The sequence below is a fragment of the Bombina bombina genome, chromosome 10 (genome assembly GCF_027579735.1).
Source record: "Bombina bombina isolate aBomBom1 chromosome 10, aBomBom1.pri, whole genome shotgun sequence".
In the NCBI taxonomy this organism is placed as follows: domain Eukaryota; kingdom Metazoa; phylum Chordata; class Amphibia; order Anura; family Bombinatoridae; genus Bombina; species Bombina bombina.
The window spans coordinates 122,971,670-122,995,176 of record NC_069508.1 but is presented as its reverse complement, the minus strand read 5'-3'; positions in this window follow the sequence as shown (position 1 = coordinate 122,995,176).

The following is a 23,507-nucleotide window of genomic DNA, read 5'->3' as shown; positions in this document are numbered from 1 at the left end:
ATTTTGTTTCTAAATCCATTAAGAAGGCTATGTCTGTTATTCCTCCTTCTAGTAAACGTAAAAAGTCTTTTAAAACTTCTCATTTTTCAGATGAATTTTTAAATGAACATCATCATTCTGATACGTATATTGGTTCTTCTGATTCAGAGGATTCTGTCTCAGAGGTTGATGCTGATAAATCTTCATATTTATTTAAAATGGAATTTATTCGTTCTTTACTTAAAGAAGTCCTAATTGCATTAGAAATTGAGGATTCTAGTCCTCTTGATACTAAATCTAAACGTTTAGATAAGGTTTTTAAATCTCCTGTAGTTATTCCAGAAGTGTTTCCTGTCCCTGGTGCTATTTCTGAAGTAATTTCCAGGGAATGGAATAATTTGGGTAATTCTTTTACTCCTTCTAAACGTTTTAAGCAATTATATCCTGTGCCATCTGACAGATTAGAATTTTGGGACAAAACCCCTAAGGTTGATGGGGCTGTCTCTACTCTTGCTAAGCGTACTACTATTCCTACGGCAGATGGTACTTCCTTTAAGGATCCTTTAGATAGGAAAATTGAATCCTTTCTAAGAAAAGCTTACTTGTGTTCAGGTAATCTTCTTAGACCTGCTATATCTTTAGCGGATGTTGCTGCAGCTTCAACTTTTTGGTTAGAAGTTTTAGCGCAACAAGTAACAGATCATAATTCTCATAGCATTATTATTCTTCTACAACATGCTAATAATTTTATTTGTGATGCCATCTTTGATATCATTAGAGTTGATGTCAGGTATATGTCTCTAGCTATTTTAGCTAGAAGAGCTTTATGGCTTAAAACTTGGAATGCTGATATGTCTTCTAAGTCTACTCTGCTTTCCCTTTCTTTCCAGGGTAATAAATTATTTGGTTCTCAGTTGGATTCTATTATCTCAACTGTTACTGGAGGGAAAGGAACTTTTTTACCACAGGATAAAAAATCTAAAGGTAAATTTAGGTCTAATAATCGTTTTCGTTCCTTTCGTCACAACAAGGAACAAAAGCCTGATCCTTCATCCTCAGGAGCGGTATCAGTTTGGAAACCATCTCCAGTCTGGAATAAATCCAAGCCTTTTAGAAAACCAAAGCCAGCTCCCAAGTCCACATGAAGGTGCGGCCCTCATTCCAGCTCAGCTGGTAGGGGGCAGATTACGTTTTTTCAAAGAAATTTGGTTCAATTCCGTTCACAATCTCTGGATTCAGAACATTGTTTCAGAAGGGTACAGAATTGGCTTCAAGATAAGGCCTCCTGCAAAGAGATTTTTTCTTTCCTGTGTCCCAGTAAACCTAGCGAAGGCTCAAGCATTTCTGAAATGTGTTTCAGATCTAGAGTTGGCTGGAGTAATTATGCCAGTTCCAGTTCTGGAACAGGGGCTGGGGTTTTATTCAAATCTCTTCATTGTACCAAAGAAGGAGAATTCCTTCAGACCAGTTCTGGATCTAAAAATAGTGAATCGTTATGTAAGGATACCAACATTCAAAATGGTAACTGTAAGGACTATCCTGCCTTTTGTTCAGCAAGAGCATTATATGTCCACAATAGATTTACAGGAGGCATATCTGCATATTCCGATTCATCCAGATCACTATCAGTTTCTGAGATTCTCTTTCCTAGACAAGCATTACCAGTTTGTGGCTCTACCGTTTGGCCTAGCTACAGCTCCAAGAATTTTTACAAAGGTTCTCAGTGCCCTTCTGTCTGTAATCAGAGAACAGGGTATTGTGGTATTTCCTTATTTGGACGATATCTTGGTACTTGCTCAGTCTTCACATTTAGCAGAATCTCATACGAATCGACTTGTGTTGTTTCTTCAAGATCATGGTTGGAGGATCAATTTACCAAAAAGTTCATTGATTCCTCAGACAAGGGTAACCTTTTTAGGTTTCCAGATAGATTCAGTGTCCATGACTCTGTCTTTGACAGACAAGAGACGTCTAAAGTTGATATCAGCTTGTCGAAACCTTCAGTCACAATCATTCCCTTCGGTAGCTTTATGCATGGAAATTCTAGGTCTTATGACTGCAGCATCGGATGCGATCCCCTTTGCTCGTTTTCACATGCAACCTCTTCAGCTCTGTATGCTGAACCAGTGGTGCAGGGATTACACAAAGATATCTCAATTAATATCTTTAACACCGATTGTACGACACTCTCTGATGTGTGGACAGATCACCATCATTTAGTTCAGGGGGCTTCTTTTGTTCTTCCGACCTGGACTGTAATTTCAACAGATGCAAGTCTGACAGGTTGGGGAGCTGTTTGGGGGTCTCTGACAGCACAAGGGGTTTGGGAATCTCAGGAGGTGAGATTACCGATCAATATTTTGGAACTCAGTGCAATTTTCAGAGCTCTTCAGTCATGGCCTCTTCTAAAGAGAGAATCGTTCATTTGTTTTCAGACAGACAATGTCACAACTGGGGCATACATCAATCATCAAGGAGGGACTCACAGTCCTCTGGCTATGAAGGAAGTATCTCGAATTCTGGTATGGGCGGAATCCAGCTCCTGTCTAGTTTCTGCGGTTCATATCCCAGGTATAGACAATTGGGAAGCGGATTATATCAGCCGCAAAACGTTACATCTGGGCGAATGGTCTCTTCACCCAGAGGTATTTCTTCAGATTGTTCAAATGTGGGGACTTCCAGAAATAGATCTGATGGCCTCTCATCTAAACAAGAAACTTCCCAGGCATCTGTCCAGATCCAGGGATCCTCAAGCGGAAGCAGTGGATGCATTGTCACTTCCTTGGAAGTATCATCCTGCCTATATCTTTCCGCCTCTAGTTCTTCTTCCAAGAGTAATCTCCAAGATTCTGAAGGAATGCTCGTTTGTTCTGCTGGTAGCTCCAGCATGGCCTCACAGGTTTTGGTATGCGGATCTTGTCCGGATGGCCTCTTGCCAACCGTGGACTCTTCCGTTAAGACCAGACCTTTTGTCGCAAGGTCCTTTTTTCCATCAGGATCTCAAATCCTTAAATTTAAAGGTATGGAGATTGAACGCTTGATTCTTAGTCAAAGAGGTTTCTCTGACTCTGTGATTAATACTATGTTACAGGCTCGTAAATCTGTATCTAGGGAGATATATTATAGAGTCTGGAAGACTTATATTTCTTGGTGTCTTTCTCATCATTTTTCCTGGCATTCTTTTAGAATTCCGAGAATTTTACAGTTTCTTCAGGATGGTTTGGATAAAGGTTTGTCTGCAAGTTCCTTGAAAGGACAAATCTCTGCTCTTTCTGTTCTTTTTCACAGAAAGATTGCTAATCTTCCTGATATTCATTGTTTTGTACAAGCTTTGGTTCGTATAAAACCTGTCATTAAGTCAATTTCTCCTCCTTGGAGTTTGAATTTGGTTCTGGGGGCTCTTCAAGCTCCTCCGTTTGAACCTATGCATTCGTTGGACATCAAATTACTTTCTTGGAAAGTTTTGTTCCTTTTGGCCATCTCTTCTGCCAGACGAGTTTCTGAATTATATGCTCTTTCTTGTGAGTCTCCTTTTCTGATTTTTCATCAGGATAAGGCGGTGTTGCGAACTTCTTTTAAATTTTTACCTAAGGTTGTGAATTCTAACAACATTAGTAGAGAAATTGTGGTTCCTTCATTGTGTCCTAATCCTAAGAATTCTAAGGAGAGATCATTGCATTCTTTGGATGTTGTTAGAGCTTTGAAATATTATGTTGAAGCTACTAAGAATTTCCGAAAGACTTCTAGTCTATTTGTTATCTTTTCCGGTTCTAGGAAAGGTCAGAAGGCCTCTGCCATTTCTTTGGCATCTTGGTTGAAATCTTTAATTCATCATGCTTATGTCGAGTCGGGTAAAACTCCGCCTCAAAGGATTACAGCTCATTCTACTAGGTCAGTTTCTACTTCCTGGGCGTTTAGGAATGAAGCTTCGGTTGATCAGATTTGCAAAGCAGCAACTTGGTCTTCTTTGCATACTTTTACTAAATTCTACCATTTTGATGTGTTTTCTTCTTCTGAAGCTGTTTTTGGTAGAAAAGTACTTCAGGCAGCTGTTTCAGTTTGAATCTTCTGCTTATAATTTCAGTTTTTTTCATTATCAATTTAAACTTTATTTTGGGTGTGGATTATTTTTCAGCGGAATTGGCTGCCTTTATTTTATCCCTCCTGCTCTAGTGACTCTTGCGTGGAAAGATCCACATCTTGGGTAGTCATTATCCCATACGTCACTAGCTCATGGACTCTTGCTAATTACATGAAAGAAAACATAATTTATGTAAGAACTTACCTGATAAATTTATTTCTTTCATATTAGCAAGAGTCCATGAGGCCCACCCTTTTTTTGTGGTGGTTATGATTTTTTTGTATAAAGCACAATTATTCCAATTCCTTATTTTTTATGCTTTCGCACTTTTTTCTTATCACCCCACTTCTTGGCTATTCGTTAAACTGATTTGTGGGTGTGGTGAGGGGTGTATTTATAGGCATTTTGAGGTTTGGGAAACTTTGCCCCTCCTGGTAGGAATGTATATCCCATACGTCACTAGCTCATGGACTCTTGCTAATATGAAAGAAATGAATTTATCAGGTAAGTTCTTACATAAATTATGTTATTTTACCTGCTCTCACCCAAGATAATCCTGAAAATCTGGCCTGTTGAGGAAGCCTGAGGACAGGTTTTAAAACCAACTCCCCCTAAACCTACTTTGGTATATATAAATCGGAAAGATAAATGAGAAAGTTTATTAAAAGATAAAGTTTTTTTTAAAAATGACATTCTCTCTCTGGGCCTAATATTCAAAACTTGGTTGGCATGAAGAGAAATCACACAACACCTTTGGGATTGTTTTTAGACCTTGTATTGTAATGTATTAGTCTGTTTTACCTAAACAACACTACATAGCAACATAAACATTTGTCAAGATAAAATTTCTTTTATAAAAATGTTTTAAGGGCCTCGCCTTATAAAAGAGATTTCTTAGAATATCTTGCCAGAGCGACAAGGTTTTGAATATAAGGCCCTCTGTCTCTGAGAGAGGTAATATGACCATTTTTTTGTTTTTATGTTTGTTGCCATAGTGAGACAATTTCTATATCTATTTTTACAGAAAATACATCCTGGGAGTGGATACAGATTTATTGCTCCAACTGTAAAGATGTCTAAGGTGTAAATGTGCACTATCAACTCCAAGGGGTAGATTTAACAAGCGGCGGATGCTCGCCGGAAACTTAAGTTAAGAAGTAGCGGTCGTAGGTGGCGGATAGCAATCCCATATAATTGGGATGATTGACACTCCCCTGCTAGCAGCCGATTGGCTGTGAATGTGCAGGGGGCGGCATTGCACAAGCATTTCACCAGAAATGCTTGTGCAATGTTAACTGCTGACAGCGTATGCAGCGAATCCTATCCGCCGGCATTTCATATATCTACCCCCAAGAGTTGGATTGAGTTAAGTATTACAGAAATTTACCAATGGCTTTTGAATGCACTTGTATAACTGTCATATTGAAAGGTTGGTTTCAAAGCAACATTGGATTTGCAGAATGATACTCTATTAACCCATAGAGCATAATATATTGAGAAACCTTTATTTAAATATAATTTACTTATAATAAATTGTTTTCCAATATTGCACCGCATTCCATGGGATCCTAGGATTTAATATGCATATTGTCTTGTTTTCCCAAACATACCAGGATTAAATGTCTCATGCATACATACATATATATTACAGGAGATTTCTATCTGAAGCTTCCAGCTACTGTAGTATTGATCGCATTAGGCTTGCTTTTATTTGAACAGGTTTATAAATGTTAAAATAATGCATGGTGAGGGGTCCTCTCAAGGTAAAAGCAGAGACTGATATTTATAATTGCTATTATTATAATTTATTTGTAAAGCATCAAGATATTCTTTAGTGTTATGAAAAGACAAAAATACTATAGAACCATATTGATTAATGAAGGGGTAGAAGATGCTATCTTTGATTTGCTATCTGATGTAGATCAACTTGTGTAAAAAGGGTTTACCAGATAGGTGGGCTGTTGAGCTTACATTCCAGAGGAAATACAAAGAGAAGAGATGAGACTATGGGCTCAGTGATCAAAGCTTCAGAGGGCAAGATGTGAAAAAAAAACATTTTGACACTGAAATTAACTAAAGGGGGCTGTCCCTGCGAGTGGTGAGATGTCTGCTAAAGAATGTAATGTAGCTTGCTGTCGAGGTAAACTTCTCTAGGGAGAGCAAAGTTAGCAGGGTGTGCAATTTAAAAATGAATACTGCAGCCGAAACACATCAGATTACTCTGCTTTCAGTGTATAGTATCTAACAATTGCATCTATTTTCATATGTTTGTGTTTTATAATAGGTTAATAAGTGTTTTGAGTATTTTGACACAATCTAGTCACTTTTAGTTTGTGAGAAAAAACAGCAAGAACTGCAGGGGAAAATGTTAACAGAATACACTAGACCTGGAGAAGAAATTTCAGCTATACCCATGGAACCCCTCCTGTTCAACCCAATAAGGAAACTTATATTCTTTGAATTTCATATTATAAATATGAATTTCACTGACTTTTGAATGTGCAGTTTGTTATATTATGATTTCTATTGTTCAATTTGTTTCTTTGCTGCAAAACCTCAATTACATTTTTCTATAAAATAGATTTTTGCTGATCAATTGTGTAATGGTTTTTAATGTGATTAAACAATACAATTTATACTGCATCATTTTATTTCAATAAGTATTTCATTTGTTTTATGCAATTCTTAAATTACTATTTTTTGTGAGACACATCTCTTTCACATACTTAAAAGCAGAGAACACCCTTTTTTGAGACACTATTCTCACTGTAAAAACTGTCTATATAGTTAGGACGAGTTTCATAGTACAAGAGAGATTTCTTATAAAATCTCACAAGAACAGAGAGCTTTACAGAATCAGTCCCTAGTAGAGGGCTCAGAAGTGAGAAATAGGATATTGTAGGTTGTATACATCAACAGTAGCATTTTAGGGAACGTTTGAAGCACAAGGAATTAAAGGGACATTCCAGTCAAACTTTAAATGTACATAGATTAATTACACCTTTAAATAAAAACATATTTGCAATATACATGTATTGGCAAAAAGGCTTCTAGAAAAAGTTAACACTGTTTTAATGTTAACATTTTTCTCTGCACGTGCATGTGAAGCATAGCTAGATATGCTCAGTGCACCAGCATTTAAATATTGCAACTGCTCAGATTGCTAGTGGGGATTGTATCACATCAGCAATCAACAAACTGAGTCATTGCCATATGTTACAAGCACCTTAGGCTCTCAGTGAATGATGTGCTTAAAATGCTGGTGCATAGTGCATACTTAAATACACGTTTGAAACAGATACAGCATTTATTAGAAGCATTTTTGCTAATTCTTGTATATTTAAAAAATGCTTCTTTTCACAACTGAAATGCATCAATGTGAATTCTAATTTTGGCTGAAATGTCACTTTAAACATTAATATACTTTCCACCAGTCAAATGTAAGGAAATGTTTAAGTTAAAGGGACATTTAACTAAAAAATGAATCTTAAGTAAAATTATTAATTACAAATGATAAAATCTATGGCATTATTTAAATGAATACTGCATATCGAAAAGCCTCTAAAATTCAGGGCGTTTATTGTAGAGAATTTAAAACAGCAGACACACATCATAGACCATAGACCATCAACAGTCTTATGTGTTTTGGCAAAACAGTGTCGTACTCAAAGACCAAACAGTGTTACGCGTTTCAGCAAAACATAGACCATTTGTGCCATTCTTTGATCCTCTATACAGAGCCGCTTATACCACCATTTTCTCAAGATAATTATATATTTCCTTATACATAAATGGGTGACTTTTAACATTAACATTAAACCTTTGGCATATCCTTTCAATATTTCATATTTTGCCAGACATACAATTAAAGTGATGGTAATCCAAACGTTTAACCAATACTAGGATTTACCATCACTTTAATGACAATATAATTTAAAGGGACATGAAACCCACATTTTTTCTTTCATGATTCAGACGGAGAACACAATTTTAAGAAACGTTCTAAGTTACTTCTATTATCTAATTTGTTTCATTCTCTTGGTATCATTTGTTGAAGGAGCTGCAATGCACTACTTGTTTCTAACTGAACACATTGGTGACCCCAAAACTACTGATCAGTACTACTGAACTGATCAGGCTGATCGCAGTAATAACACTGTGATTAACAGTGAAAAGTAATTATATATATATATATATAGTGTATATATATATTCTTTTTTTTTTTCAAAAAAGCAGCACAAGCACTGTGAGACCAAATGTAGCACTGATCTGTCTTCCCTCTCCCTCAAATCACAGTGAGGGAAGAGAAGAAGCAGAGTGCTAACAGCCAATGATTCCACTCATTGACTGTTACATTGTTGCAGTGACCAATCATCACTGCTCCTGATCACTGATTGAATCCTAGAGGAATGCTTGAGTTGCTAGGCATGTCGCCCAACCAGATCCAGTGCTGAGGAAACAATGGAGGGGAAGCAGGATGCCGGAACAGGTAGTATGTTCCATGCTTTCCTAACGGCATTAAAGCCTAGCGCTATTTGGATCTATCTATCTATCTATTGGGTACTTGTAAAGCGCAAATTAATCACCCATGAGGGTCTCAAGGCGCTATGGGAGGGGGGGAGAGGGGTTTGGATGGCATAGAACAGTGATTTTTAACCTTTTTTTTGCCGTGGCACACTTTTTTACATTAAAAAATCCTGTGGCACACCACCATCCCAAAATTTTTAAAAAATCATACATTGTAGCCTAATACAGCATATATATATACACATACACACAAACACACACATACTGTATGTATTGTGCTGTTATGCCATGCCTCCTACAAACTACCCCTGCACTGGGAGTAAAAAACAAGCAAAGTTTAAAAAATATGTCACACTGTTGTCAGTCTGCCGTGGCACACCTGAGGATCTCTTACGGCACACTAGTGTGCCACGGCACACTGGTTGAAAAACACTAGCATAGAATGTCCTAATAGCATCTAGGGGTTAAACAAACATTTTCATTTGAATGTTTATTTATTGCTGTCATGAATTATCGGTGTAATGCACTGTTCTGTACCCTACTCAGCTAACCTTTGGTGTATATGATAAGTACTTCAGTTAATGAAACATTGATGTGAAATTAATGATGTTTTAAAATAAAAATAGCAGAGAAAAAAATTGAGGGTTCAAAATTGTTCAGTTCGACAGAGATCTAGATTTTTTTTTTTTTACTAATAGTAAAAAATAAGTATTATTTAAAGTTAATTAACCATTCTTTACATGACAAATATAGTATTTAAAATAGTATGTGAAAGCAGTGCTAAACAATATATCAGGCCTTTCCTGGCCATAAAGGAAACCCATTCTATAATACAATATTTTCCCTTCAGTTATACATACTGTTAACATCCTCGTCCAGGTGATCAGCAATACGTATGGTCATCACCTGGTTTCCTGCCAGATAAACTATTATGTTATTACTATATCACCAGTCAGTCAGATTCCACATGACCCTTCTTAAACAAACAGCCTCCTCATTTTGTCACCGGCATAAAACATCTCTTTGTGTACAGATTCACAGCTTCTCTGTTCTATGTGACCTTTCATGAACCTTTGGGTTTTACAGTTTGAATTCTATTTGCTTTGCTTCTGAATCCTGATCATGCTTACTTTATTCTTGGATGGTTATCCTGTTTGCAAGGTTGCTATGTTATGATCCTAAGACCTGCTTTGCTTTCAAGCACATTTCTCTCAAAGCAAAGCTGCCTGTATCTGTCTAAATATCTGCTTCCTTGGGTTATTGGTTATCAGTGTTTATCTAGTACAAGAAATGACTACAAGGAAACCTAGGCAACTGCTTGAGAACTCATAAAATAGTGGACCTCATTACAAATATCTACATATCTAAAATGATAGTGTCATCACCCAGAGCCTTGGCACAACACCCAAACAGAAACCCAAAAGGGTTCAAACTTAGTGCTGTATTGTGGGTGGGATTATACCACCAGATCCCTAAAGTGTACACCTGTTATCTACATATTGTGGTGTCTCTATACGAGGTGCTGTGTCATTAGACATACAAAATAAGCATATTACTGTACTGAAGATCTAGAGGCTGTTTAAGTTGTAATCTCACTTAGTTTGCGACATAATTACAAACTCCACGTCTGAAGATATCAAATATATATTGCACTGTGCGCCATTTTATTATCATATTTCTATGTTACAAGGAGCCCTTTTTATTTCAGTTCTGCATTCATTCAGACTCTACGTCACCTTTTTTGGGGTCACTATAATTAAAGGGCCACTTAATACAGTACAATTGAATAATTGACAAATACACAGTACAAAGACTATACAATAGCACTTATTTTGAATGAATAGTAAAATATTTTTGGGGAAGTTACCAAGTTAATCCAATTTGTTCTTCTCCTCTATCATGTAATAGTCATCAGCCAATCACAAAATACATATACGTATTGTCTGTGCACTTTGCACATGCTCAGTAGGAACTAGCATCTTAAAAATTGTGCATGTACAAAGAGTGTACAGGTTTTGATAATAAAAATAGCTTTTTAAATAAAAAAAACAACTACACTAGGCAGTTTTAAGGGGTTAAAAGTGTGGGGTGTTAGAAAAATACCAGCACTGAAAAGTGTCTTTATATTACGGTCTATGCGAACTGTGTGTTCCCTGTTAATATATATGTATATGAATATAAGCATATATATGTATGTGTGAATATAAGCATATACATATATTTAACATTTGCTGCACTACTTACCCCCTTCGGCATGCGAGGTTCTCATGCGTGTGTCATGGCATGAGAACGAGTCTCCCATTGGAGCATATGGAAGCACGCTTTTGTGAGCCCAATTTTTCCCAACATTGCTGTCAACTTGTAATACCACCACACATTAGCGTGCGCTGGTATTACTCAGTGGAAGTGCTAATATTGTTATTGCAAAAGCGATATTTAGCACTCCACTTGTAATCTGGCCTTTAGTCTATAATTAAGACATACCCAAAAAACGCCAGACCATTTTCATCCTTGTATCAGATGGTTATGGGCTTGAGTATCAAAGATTTATCATTTTATGTTTGGCTTTACATAAAAAGATGGTTTTACTTACACATAGTTCATTTTTTTGAAATACACCTATAGCAATGCTAGCTCAATCAGTCTTCTGTGCTACAAATATGTTGTAAACATAGTAGCAATCATACCACTATGATGTTTCCTTTAACCAAGGTTTTTCCAATTACAGTTACAATTTCAGGAGCATAAACTAAGACATTCCCCCTGGACCTTCTACATACCAGAAAACACTTCAATAAGTGAGACCTTTACTAGGGTCATTCAAACGAAAAGCGAAAAAATGCATGTTTTTCATCTATCCAGGGTTACAATTCTTGCCAAAAACCATTTAAAAGGTCATTTATATTATATAGGATTTCATAGCATGTTCTTTAAAGATTTATTTTTTCTCTATTCACATAGATTCAAAGAGTGATTTGTGGGTATTAGTTAATGTGTTTGTCATATTGATTGCATGAGTAACACTAAAATGTATTACTGTAAACATTGCCATTTTTTTTAAAGATGTTTAAAGTCACTGAAGTTAACAAGGACGTTTTAGATTCTATCAGTAGAGTTTATTTAGAAGAACAGTTATGCAATGGCTAAAAGCAGAGAAACTTAAAGGATCATGAAACCCAAAAATTTTCTTTCATGGTTCAGATAGAGAATACAATTTTAAACAACTTTCTAATTTACTTCTATTATCTAATTTGTTTCATTCTCTTAGTATCATTTGTTGAAGACGCAGCAATGCACTACTGGTTTCTAACTGAACACATGGGTAAGCCAATGACAATCTGTATATATATGCAGCCACCAATCAGCAGCTAGAACCTAGGTTCTTTGCTGCTCCTGAGGTTTCTGAGATGAACCTTTCAGCAAAGGATAACAAGAGAAGGAAGCAAATTAAATAATAGAAGTAAATTAGAAAGTTGTTTAAAATTGTATTCTCTATCTGAATCATGAAAAAAATTGGGGTTTCATGTCCTTTTAAGTACAATTCTGTCTATAAATATAATTTTGTCAATGCTTGAATGTAATTTTTTTAACCATATCGTCTTGCTTTTATATCGGTGCCTATAGTGTTTAAAGGAACAGGAAACCCCAAATGATCAATTTTACTACATGTTCTTAGTATTATTTTGTGAAGGAGCAGCAATACACTACTGAAAGCTAGCTGAACATGAGTAAGCCAATGACATTCCTGAACCTACCTAGGTGTGCTTTTCAACAAAGGATACCAAGAGTACTAAAAAAATAAGATAATAGAAGTAAATTGGAAAGTTGTTTAAAAATTCATGCAAGGGGTTCAATTTAACAAGCAGAGGATGTTGCATAGATGCCCCATCTTTTCTGGTCCGCCAGAAATGGAAGTTAAAGGGACACTGAACCCAAATTTTTTCTTTTGTGATTTAGACAGAGCATGGCATTTTAAACAACTTTCTAATTTACTCCTATTATCAAATTTTCTTCATTATCTTGGTATCTTTATTTGAAATGCAAGAATGTAAGTTTAGATGCCGGCCCATTTTTGGTGAACAACCTGGGTTGTCCTTGCTGATTGGTGGATAAATTCATCCACCAATAAAAAAAAAGTGCTGTCCGGAGTTCTGAATAAAAAAAAAAGCTTTAAATGCCTTCTTTTCTCAAATAAAGATAGCAAAAGAAAAAAAAATTGATAATAGGAGTAAATTATAAAGTTGCTTAAAATCGCATGCTCTAACTGAATCACGAAATAAAACATTTGGGTTCAGTGTCCCTTTAAGAAGTAGCGGTCATAAGACCACTGGCTCCTCAACTTCTCCACCACCTTCATGTGGCGGACTGAAATCATCCAGATACGATTGGAATGATTGACGGCCCCTACTAGCGAGTGAGTAGGGGGTGGCATTGCACAAGCATTTCACTCGTATGCTGTTTACATTTAGCGAGGTCAAGTGGACCTGATTCGCTACAGAGAATCATGTCTGCTCGCCTCTTGTTAAATGTATCCCCATATTTGAATCATGACCGAAAAAATTGTGTTCCATGTCCCTTTTAATCACACATTTTTTTTTTACCCCTTCCTATATTTTTCACCATTCACTTTTTATCATTCATTTTTCTTTCTTACGTAGCCCATACATAGGACATTTGTATTGTAAAAGGGACCTGAAACCCCAACTTATTTCAACAATCAGATAGAGAATACAGCTTTAAAGGGACATTAAACCCAAAAAATTTCTATCATGATTCAGATAGAAAATAACATTTTAAACAACATTCCTATTTACTTCAATTATCTAATTTGCTTCATTCTTTAGATATCTTTTGTTAAAGAAATAGCAATACACATGGGTGAGCCAATCACATGAGGCATCTATGTGCAGCCACCAATCAGAAGCTACTGAGCCTATTTAGATATGCTTTTCAGGAAAGAATATCAAAAGAATGAAGCAAATTAGATAATTGAAGTAAAATAGAAAGTTGTTTAAAATAGTATTCTCCATCTGAATCATGAAAGAAAAAAATTGGGTTTAATGTCCCTTTAAGTAACTTCTATTAATAACGTTGCTCCATTCTATTGGTATCTTTAGTTGAAGGAACGGCAATGCACTACTTGGAGCTAGCTGATTACATTGGGTGAGTCAATAACAGAAACATGTATGTGCAGCTACAATTCGGCAGCTAGCTCCGAGAAGTGCATAGGTTCTCCTGAGCCTACCTAGGTATCCTTATCAACATGAATATAAAGCAAATAAGATAACAGAAGTAAATTGGAAAGATGTTTTAAAAAGGATATATTCTATCTGATTCAGAAAAGCTTAGTTTTGACTTTACTGTTCCTTTAACTACATTGAATCGGCAGCTTAAAAAGTCAATTAAAGGAACATGAAACCCAAATTTTTTCTTTCATGATTTAGAAAGAGCATACAATTATAAACAACTTTCTAATTTACTTCTATTATCTATTTTGCTTCATTCTCTTGATATTCTTTGCTGAAAAGCATATCTAGATATGCTTAGTAGCTGCTGATTGGTAGCTGCACATAGATGACTCCTGTGATTGGTTCACCGTGTGCATCGCTATTTCTTCATTAAAGTATATCTAAAGAATGAAGCAAATTAGGTGATAGAAGTAAATTTGAATGTTGTTTAAAATGATATTCTCTACCTTAATCATGAAAGAAAATGTTTGGGTATAGTGTCCCTTTAAGTCTCTTCATGTTCAATTCCCCTAAATCTATACTATTGGATTATTTAAAAGAATGGCATTTTCTACTTCATATTTAAAATTCTATACATATTATTTAAATAAATTAATTATATTTCCCTATTGGCGAAACTGCCATATCTTCTTTGGCAAAATTCCTGCTTTTGCTCATTGTGATTTTTTTTTTTTTTTTTGATGAGGCCTAGTTTTATTATAAAAATCTTACTAAAAATTAAGTGCACCCTTTTCAAATCCAAATATTAAAGGGACACTGAACCCAAATTTGTCAATAAAGATAGCAAGAGATCAAAGAAAAATTGATAATAGGAGTGAATTAGAAAGTTGCTTAAAATTGCATGTTCTATCTGAATCACAAAAGAAAAATTTGGGTTCAGTGTCTCTTTAAAGGGACAGAAAAGTCAAAATTAAAGATTCAAGCTTCAGATAGAGCATAATATTTTAAATAACATTCCAATTTACCTCCCTTGGTATACTTTGTTGGAAAGCATAAATAAGTAAGCTGAGAAGCAGCAATATACTACTGGGAGCTAGCTGCTGATTGGTAGTTGCATATATTCACCTCTTGTCATTGACTTACTTGGTGTGTTCATCTAGCTCCCAGTAATGCGTTGCTGCTCTTTTAATTAACAATACCAAGATAATGAAGCAAATTTGATAATAGAAGTCAATTGGAAAGCTGGAAAACTGTATCTGCATCATCAAGGATCACTTTGATCTCAACCTCTCTCACTATATTTTTGAATAGTTACACAATAGTTAATAAAAAAAAAAATAGTGCTCATTCATGCTATTTAACACATATCATGGGCGTCCACAGGGGGAGCAAGTTGGGGCATCTGCCCCTTCCCTGGATATTTATCCCCATCTGGAATACAAAGTGCAAAAAATTAAAAAACATAATTTAAAGGAGCACTCAAGTCAAAATTAAACTTTCATGACTCAGATACAGCAGCAATTTTAAACATCTTTCCAATTTACTTCCATTAACAAAATGTGCACAGTCAGTCCTGATGATCCCCTGTAACACATACTGAAGGTGGGGGAGAAACGTGCGTTGGCACTATGTGTTTTGAAACCCAGGTATAAGTTGACTGTACTCTGGGTCTTGATTTTCAGTGCAAAAGTCTAACCTGTTCCCTGAATCATCTGTTTACAAAAAGAGACACTTTGGCTCCATATATGCAGCAGTACAGTCCAAGTGATTGATTTATGTGCTGATTTGGCTCTGGTGGTGGAGTGAGCGGTTTGAAAGTGTGCTATGGGAATGCGGTAAGGACTTGCCTATATGAGAGGTGATTGTATACGGTACATCTTGGTATTTCACCCTGTCAGCAACTTTGACAAGCTTCACAGCAATATGCCGATTCAACTGGGCGTCCTCTGACCTATGGAAAAGGTTTCTTCCACCTACAGCCACTCACAGTCCCTGGTGACGCTCCGCCACTCCCACTTTGGATTACGTCACATGCAAAGGAGTCATCACAAGCGCTTGCAAGCTGAAAGCCGTTGGGAACAGCATAACGGAAAAGTCTAAGCTAAGTGCCTGTCTATTTCATTTAAGAAGTCACATTTGTGAATGACTATATATGCAGCAGGAATAGCTGCAGTTTGAATCATGCAATATTGAGAAGATGTGCTTGTATATCACAAGAGCGTTTAAGCACTACAAACAAAACCCATATCACATTTACTATGTATGGACTGCAGTTATTTATGTATATATGCATGTTGTCTAGTTAACATATGTCCTGACAGTAGGCTATATATTTTAGCAATATTACCTACTCTCTCACGCTCTTTGTATTTATTCTATATTCTTAATTTATTAATAAAATTTTTTATATTATATGCTCTCTCCTTCAAGTGATTCAGGGGTACCCCTCCAAATTAAAAACACATAATCGATGTAGCAACAATAGAATCTGATGGAGTCGTGCTGCAGGTTGAAAATATTATACTGCTCATATTTGGCCATGTATAGGTTGGCGTAGGATGTAGCCATACTCGACCCCATCGCCGTACCCAAAATATGGAGGAAAAATTCATTTTTGAATCTATTTTTTTTTTCTCTAGGCAGAGCTCCATATGATTCAACAAAAACTCAATGGGGGGACCTGAGTAATGTTCACAATCGATCAATAGTTCCTTCACCATTTGGATTCCATGCTTATGGGGAATCACGGTGTATAGGCTTACTACGTCCATCGTGACGAGCAAGTCTAAATCTGTGTTAATATCAAGTGTCTTCAAAAGATTAATTAATTCAAAGGAATCACTTAGGTACAATTTAGTAAACTGCACCACTGGCTGTAAGAAAAAATCTATATACTCAGCAAGCGGCTGGAAGAGAGATACCCTGGCAGAAACTATAGGTCTGCCAGGGGGATTTTCCAAGGTTTTGTGAATCTTGGGAAGCAGATATAAAATAGGGCAAATAGGTTTATCCACAGTTAAAAAATACCCAGGTATCATCATCAATGATGTTAGCAGTATGTACAAAACCCAAGATTTCATCAACCATTTTCTTAAAGCCAGAGATGGGATTCCCTGACAATTTGCAGTATGTGACCCATCATATCATTGTCTGTGTGCTTCCATTCTGTATTTGGCATAATCAAGAATGACTATGGCCCCGCCCTTATCAGCAGGCCTAATGACAATATCACTGTCACTAGAAAGAGCTTTAATCGCCATCCTTTCAGTTTGAGTGAGATTATCCCTACTAGGTGTTATCTTGGAATGGATATCAGACAATGTGGAGATGCAGACCTGATAAAACGTTTTAATAGAGGTATGGGTGTTAACAGGTTCGAATGTGCTAACCCCTTTAAAGGGTTTAATGAGTATATTAACCCTTATCTCTAAAGAAATCTTTCAGCTTAAAAAGACATTGGAACCTCCCAAAATCAACATGTAAATCAAATAAATTACACTTAGACCTAGGCACAAATGAGAGGCCTTTATTGAGCACACTATGTTCTTCTGGCATCAAAATATGTGTGCTAAGATTATATACTATTGTTTTTGTTTTTAGTTTGTCACCTTTTTCCTTGCTCCCTCTCCTGATGTGTCGGTGTCGGGGGCCTGGGGTAAAGGTTTTTTTTGTGTTGATCTAGTGTAGGTATCTGTGCTGGGGGGTTTAAATCCCCATCGGAGCAGTCTCCTCCGCTACTGTCAACTGTTGTAAAGTTTACTCTCCTACTTTTATTGTAGGTTCTTCTACGGCCATATGGGGTACTGTTATCCTTACCATACAACCACCTGTACACTTTTTTTTCCCTATAGTCGTTCTCTACTGTAGAAAATGTTTTATTCTTAAAGGCAATTAAGTCCTGTTTGTATTTAGTCACCTGAACCTGTAATTTCGAAACCCAATCAGTACTGGTGTCTGCTCTGAGTACATTAAGCAGTGTATCTTTAACAGTAGCAATCTCTTGTTGAACTGTTGCTTTTAATCTAGACACTTCTTCAATGACTAGGAGCATTAGATCATGTGAACATTTACTGAGAATTCTGCACCATCGCCTACAAAATTCAATATTGGTGCGCCCTAGTGTGGGAATATTTTTAACCCTGAATCCTCGGGGTATAAACTTCAGTTTATGGTACTTAGATAAGTATACTGCATGGATATAAAAATCTCTTTTTTTCTAAGTGTAATAGCTTATGATATATATTTGTTGGTGTCTTACCTCGAGTTTCCTGCAGCTTCTGAATGTCAGCATCACACCGAATGTGGGCTGCATCCTCTTCCGTAAAAGCAAACTCTTCTATATTCCCAAAAGGATCATCCTTGGGGTTATCCTGAGTGTTAGAAATCACTTCCATAGGCAAAGAAGCAATGACAAAGGCAGAAACAAATGCGCTATAATATATAACCACACAGAAATATATTAGAATGAAGTCTGATGAAGGAACTCCACAATCTTAGACAAAACAGTGGAGGAGAAGACTCCTCCGACGAGGATTTAAACCCACCAGCACAGATACCTACACAGATAGGGGTCAGCACTAGATCAACACAAAAAAAACCTTTTACCCCAGGCCCCCGACGCCGACACATCAGGAGGGGAAGCAAGAAAAAAGGTGACAAACAAGAAACTGAAACAATATGATATAATCTTAGCACACATATTTTGATGCCAGAAGAACATAGTGTGCTCACTAAAAGGCCTCTCATTTGTGCCTAGGTCTTCTTAAGCCGAAAGATTTCTTTAGAGATAAAGGTGAATATACTTGTTCAAACCTGTTAACACCCATACATCTATTAAGACGTTTCATCAGGTCTGCATCTCAACATTGTCTGATATCCATTCCAAGATAACACCTAGTAGTGATAATCTAACTGAAACTGAAAGGATGGCGATTAAAGCTCTTTCTAGTGACAGTGATATTGTCATAGGCCTGCTGATAAGGGAGGGGCTATATTCATTCTTGATTATGCCAAATACAGAAGGGAAGCACACAATTATATGATGGGGTCACATACTGCAAATTGTCAGGGAATCCCACCTCTGGCTTTGAAAAAAGGGTTGATAAATTCTTTGGGTTTTGCACATACTGCTATCATCATTGATGATGATACCTGGACATTTTTAACTGTGGATAAACCCATTTGCCCTATTTTATATCTGCTTCCCAAGATTCACAAAACCTTGGAAAATCGCCCTGGCAGACCTATAGGGGCCCATCTATCAAGCTCCAGACGGAGCTTGACAGCCCACGTTTCTGGCGAGTCTTCAGACACTAAAGACCGCTGATCCATAACCCTGTCCGCTTGCTCTGAGCAGGCAGACAGGAATCGCCGCAATTGAACCCGATCGTATTCAGGTTGATTGACACCCCCTGCTGGCAGCTGAATCTGCAGGGGGCAGCGTTGCACCAGCAGCTCTTGTGAGCTGCTGGTGCAATGCTGAATACGGAGAGCGTATTGCTCTCCGCATTCAGCGAGGTCTTGCGGACCTGATCCGCACTGTCGGATCAGGTCCGCAAGACCTTTCTTAAATAGGCCTCATAGTTTCTGCCAGGGTATCTCTCTTCCAGCCACTTGCTGAGTATATAGATTTTTTCTTACAGCCAGTGGTGCAGTTTACTAAATTGTACCTAAGGGATTCCTTTGAATTAATTAATATTTTGAAGACACTTGATATTAACACAGATTTAGACTTGCTCGTCAAAATGGACGTAGTAAGTTTATACACTGTTATTCCCCATAAGCATGGAATCCAAATGGTGAAGGAACTATTGATCGATAGTGAACATTACTCAGGTCCCCCATTGAGTTTTTGTTGAATCTGATGGAGCTCTGCCTAGAGAAAAAAAATTTAGATTAGAAAATAAATTTTCCCTCTAGCTTTTGGGTATGGCGATGGGGTCGAGTATGGCCCCATCCTACGCCAACCTATACATGGCCAAATATGAGAAGTATAATATTTTCAATCTGCAGCACGACTCTATCAGATTCTATCATCGCTACATTGATGATGTGTTTTTAATTTGGAGGGGTACCCCTGAATCACTTACCCAGTGGTTCAATGCGCTCAATTCACTAGAATCCACTATTAGATTCAAAATTGAATGGGACACCAAGAAAACTAATTTCTTGGATCTTGAAATAAACAAAGCTGATACAGGGGATAAGAGCAGTTTACAGACCACTCTGTATCATAAGGATACCAAGAAGAATTCTATCCTTCACTATGACAGTTTTCACCGCACACTCAAAAGAACAGTGTCAGTTCTCCTCGCACTCCTGAGAGTCGTCAGGAGTAACACTGAAGGTTCCCGTAAGAAATCCCAACTACAAGAGATGTCTCAAAAATTCTTACAATGAGGATACCCCCAACATCTGATTGAACAAAAAAGTTTGGTTGCTGAGCAACAAACACAAGAGAATCTTATTGAGAGGTAAGTAGTAAAGAAGGATGCTCCACGGTTGAATTTTGTGACTACCTACACTCCAGGCTCCCAAGTGGTAGCAGCCACTATTAAGGACTACTGGAAAATACTGGCTAAGGACATGAGTTTACCTTTCTATGATCTACCTCCTCCCATGATGGTCTATAAGAGATCCAAAAACCTACGAAATCTTTTGGTAATTAATGACCCGTTGCATTGCTATGAATGCAAATCCAGGTTACCAAAGGCTAAACTAGGTTGTTACCGATGTGGCAACTGTGTCACTTGTAACAGCATGATATCTGGCAATAGTTTCCACCATCGACACACCAATAAGAAATATGTCATCAGACACAGGTTGACATGTACCTCAGAATTTGTTGTATATGCTATCATTTGCCCATAATCCATATATTACATAGGGTAAACAGTAACCACCTTCAGAGAATTTCTGGCGAATCACAAATCAGCAATACACTAAGCTATCAATAAAGGCAGTTCAGAACAGCCAGTCACAAGACATTTTTTGCAAGCTGGATACTCTGTATCAATGTTGAGAACTATACTCATTGATCATGTCCCTCTCTTAAGACGTGGTTAAGAAGTTTCCACTTTATTGGTCTTGAAGCCCAATTAATAATATGAATTTGGCTTATTGTGCATTCATGGAGGCACTCGCGCTATCTGTGATAAATGTGAATAGTGTGGTTTGTATTGATGTATATCCATCTTTCTATACTTACACTTGCTCTATGTACATTTTTTCTTTTAATTTGTGTGAATCTCTTTAGCATTTAATAATGAATGTTTTAATTTTTAATATGTATCACTCTTCATTCCAGATCACCCACTTCACTCGCTGTGACACGTTGGGTTTGTTTGCTAATGGCTAATGTTTACCATTAACATGACTCCCCTTCAGCTGCCTATGTTCTCATTGGCGGTGGTTGATGACGTCATCGGCGGGTGCGGTGGCACTGTAAGGGTTTGCAGCATGCTCTATTATGTCACAACGAACGGTTAAGTGGTTTCTGGTATGATTCACTTTTCATATGTGTTTTGCATTATTTGATTAGGTTGGGGTATATAAGGGTGGGTTGGTGTGGGCACTTGTTATGTCTGTTATGGCCCCCATTTGTGAACGTTATGGGTTAAGGCCCTACTTATCTGCATTCCTTGTGGATTAAAAGGCTTATTATACCGGATCCTGTGTTGCCTGCTTCTTTCAGCATTAACATCTACCCTGGGCCAGGTTTGTGATACTGTGGACTTTGTACTCTCTGTTTACAGCAGCGTCTAGGCAATTGTTTTGGATGGCGAGTGCCACTTCTTCCACACTTATATATATAGCATCAATTTACACCCCATACCCTATAATGACAAAGCAAAACCAGATTTTGATAACTTTGCAAAAATATTAAAAATAAAAAATATGAAATATCACATTGACAGACTAGGGTTGCCAGCTCTGCCATGTTTTCCTGGAGAGGTATGAGCTACACATGCTGCAGGATTTGCAGGGTGGAACATGTAATCTCCTCAGTGCAAGACTCATGAAAATCCACTTGCAAAAAAGCACCTAAAGGACTCTCAGACTGTGAGAAACAAGATTCTCTGGTCTGATGAAATGAAGATTGAACTGTTTGGCCTCAATTCCAAGTGTCACGTCCAGAGGAAACTAGGCCCCTGCACATTACCATCCCAACGATGAAGCATAGAGGTGGTAGCATTATGGTGTGAGGGTGTTTTTAAGTGGAAGGGAATGGGGGACTGGTCTGGGTTGAGGGAAAGCTGAATACAGAATACAGATAAATCCTTAAAAAAACCTGGTCCAGAGCACTCAGGACCTCTGGGCCGAAGGTTCATCTTCTTATAGGGCAAGGACCCTAAGCACACAGCAAAGACAATGCACATATTAACATATAAATATATATCTATATGGTCATACATATATATTTACAATTTGCTGCCATTGCTGCGCGACTTAACCATTTGCTGCGCTAGTTCAGCATGAGAACAAGGCTCCCATTGGTGCCTATGGAATTGCACTCTTGTGAGCACAATGCTTCCCAGCAATGTGAACACGATCTTGCGTTCGCATTGCGTTCAACTTGCAATACCAGTACACACTTGCATGCACTGGTATTAGTGGAGCGCAAATATCACTTTTGCAAAAGCAATATTTTGCTCTCCAATTGTAATCTAGTCCCTTATGGAGTATGGGGTGTAGATTTATGTGGCCTGAATACTTTTTGAATTATAAATATATAAATATATATAAATATATATATATATATATATACATACATACATCTCCTCCAAAAAGCAGGAACTCACTGGACTTTGTTAAAAAATATAAATTTTATTGGCTCATGTTAAAAGACAAACGTTTCGGCACCGCTATGTGCCTTTGTCAATGTCACAAAAAATCGGTAAAGAGTGCAAACTAAGCACCCGAAATCAAGTAACACACATTAAAACACTTACCCCTTAAAGGGCCACTGTAAGTAAATATTTTCTATGCCTGTTACTAACTAACTACCCCAAATACACTTTTTATCAATAGCATTTCATTAACGTATCTCTACCGTATATCAGAAATCTTGTCTGCAAATTTAATTGTTTTCCAAACCCACTCCGTGGGTATCCTTTGCTCTGTACCAATCCGTTTACAATACCTAGGTTTCAAAATGGCGCTTTAAACACAAGGTTATTGGTTTAAGTATTTTGAACATGCAGTGCTGAAATTAGTGGGCAGGATAACGTGACATCATCGGCGAATAAAAGATATAACTTTTAGAACGTTATGAAACTTCGTTTTGGAGAAAATATATGTCAGTAGGTTTTAATTAATGTTTATTAACTTTAATATGTTAGTTGTTTAGCTTAAAAATTATAACAGAAAGTAATCCTTTAAATACAAAACAAGCACCCCTTAACCGTGCCGCCATCCATTGACACGCTTGTTCAAACACCAGCTCTGACGTCACGCTGACACGCTAGACATGCCTAGCGTGATGACGCATAGCACGACATTGTCATAGCAACGTCATAAGCAATACATCGGAGTCTCATCCATGTGTCAGGATGTTAGGTATAACATTTATTAAATGTATGAGTCTCTTGTTAGTGCAATTGCTGGGAAAACGGATCACAACTGCAGACAATGGTGAACAAGAAAGAGAAAGAATTGCTGCTTTCAGGATAGCAATTATATGTTTTAGACTATTTGGTTACAGGAGAAGTTCCTGTATTAATTTATATCAG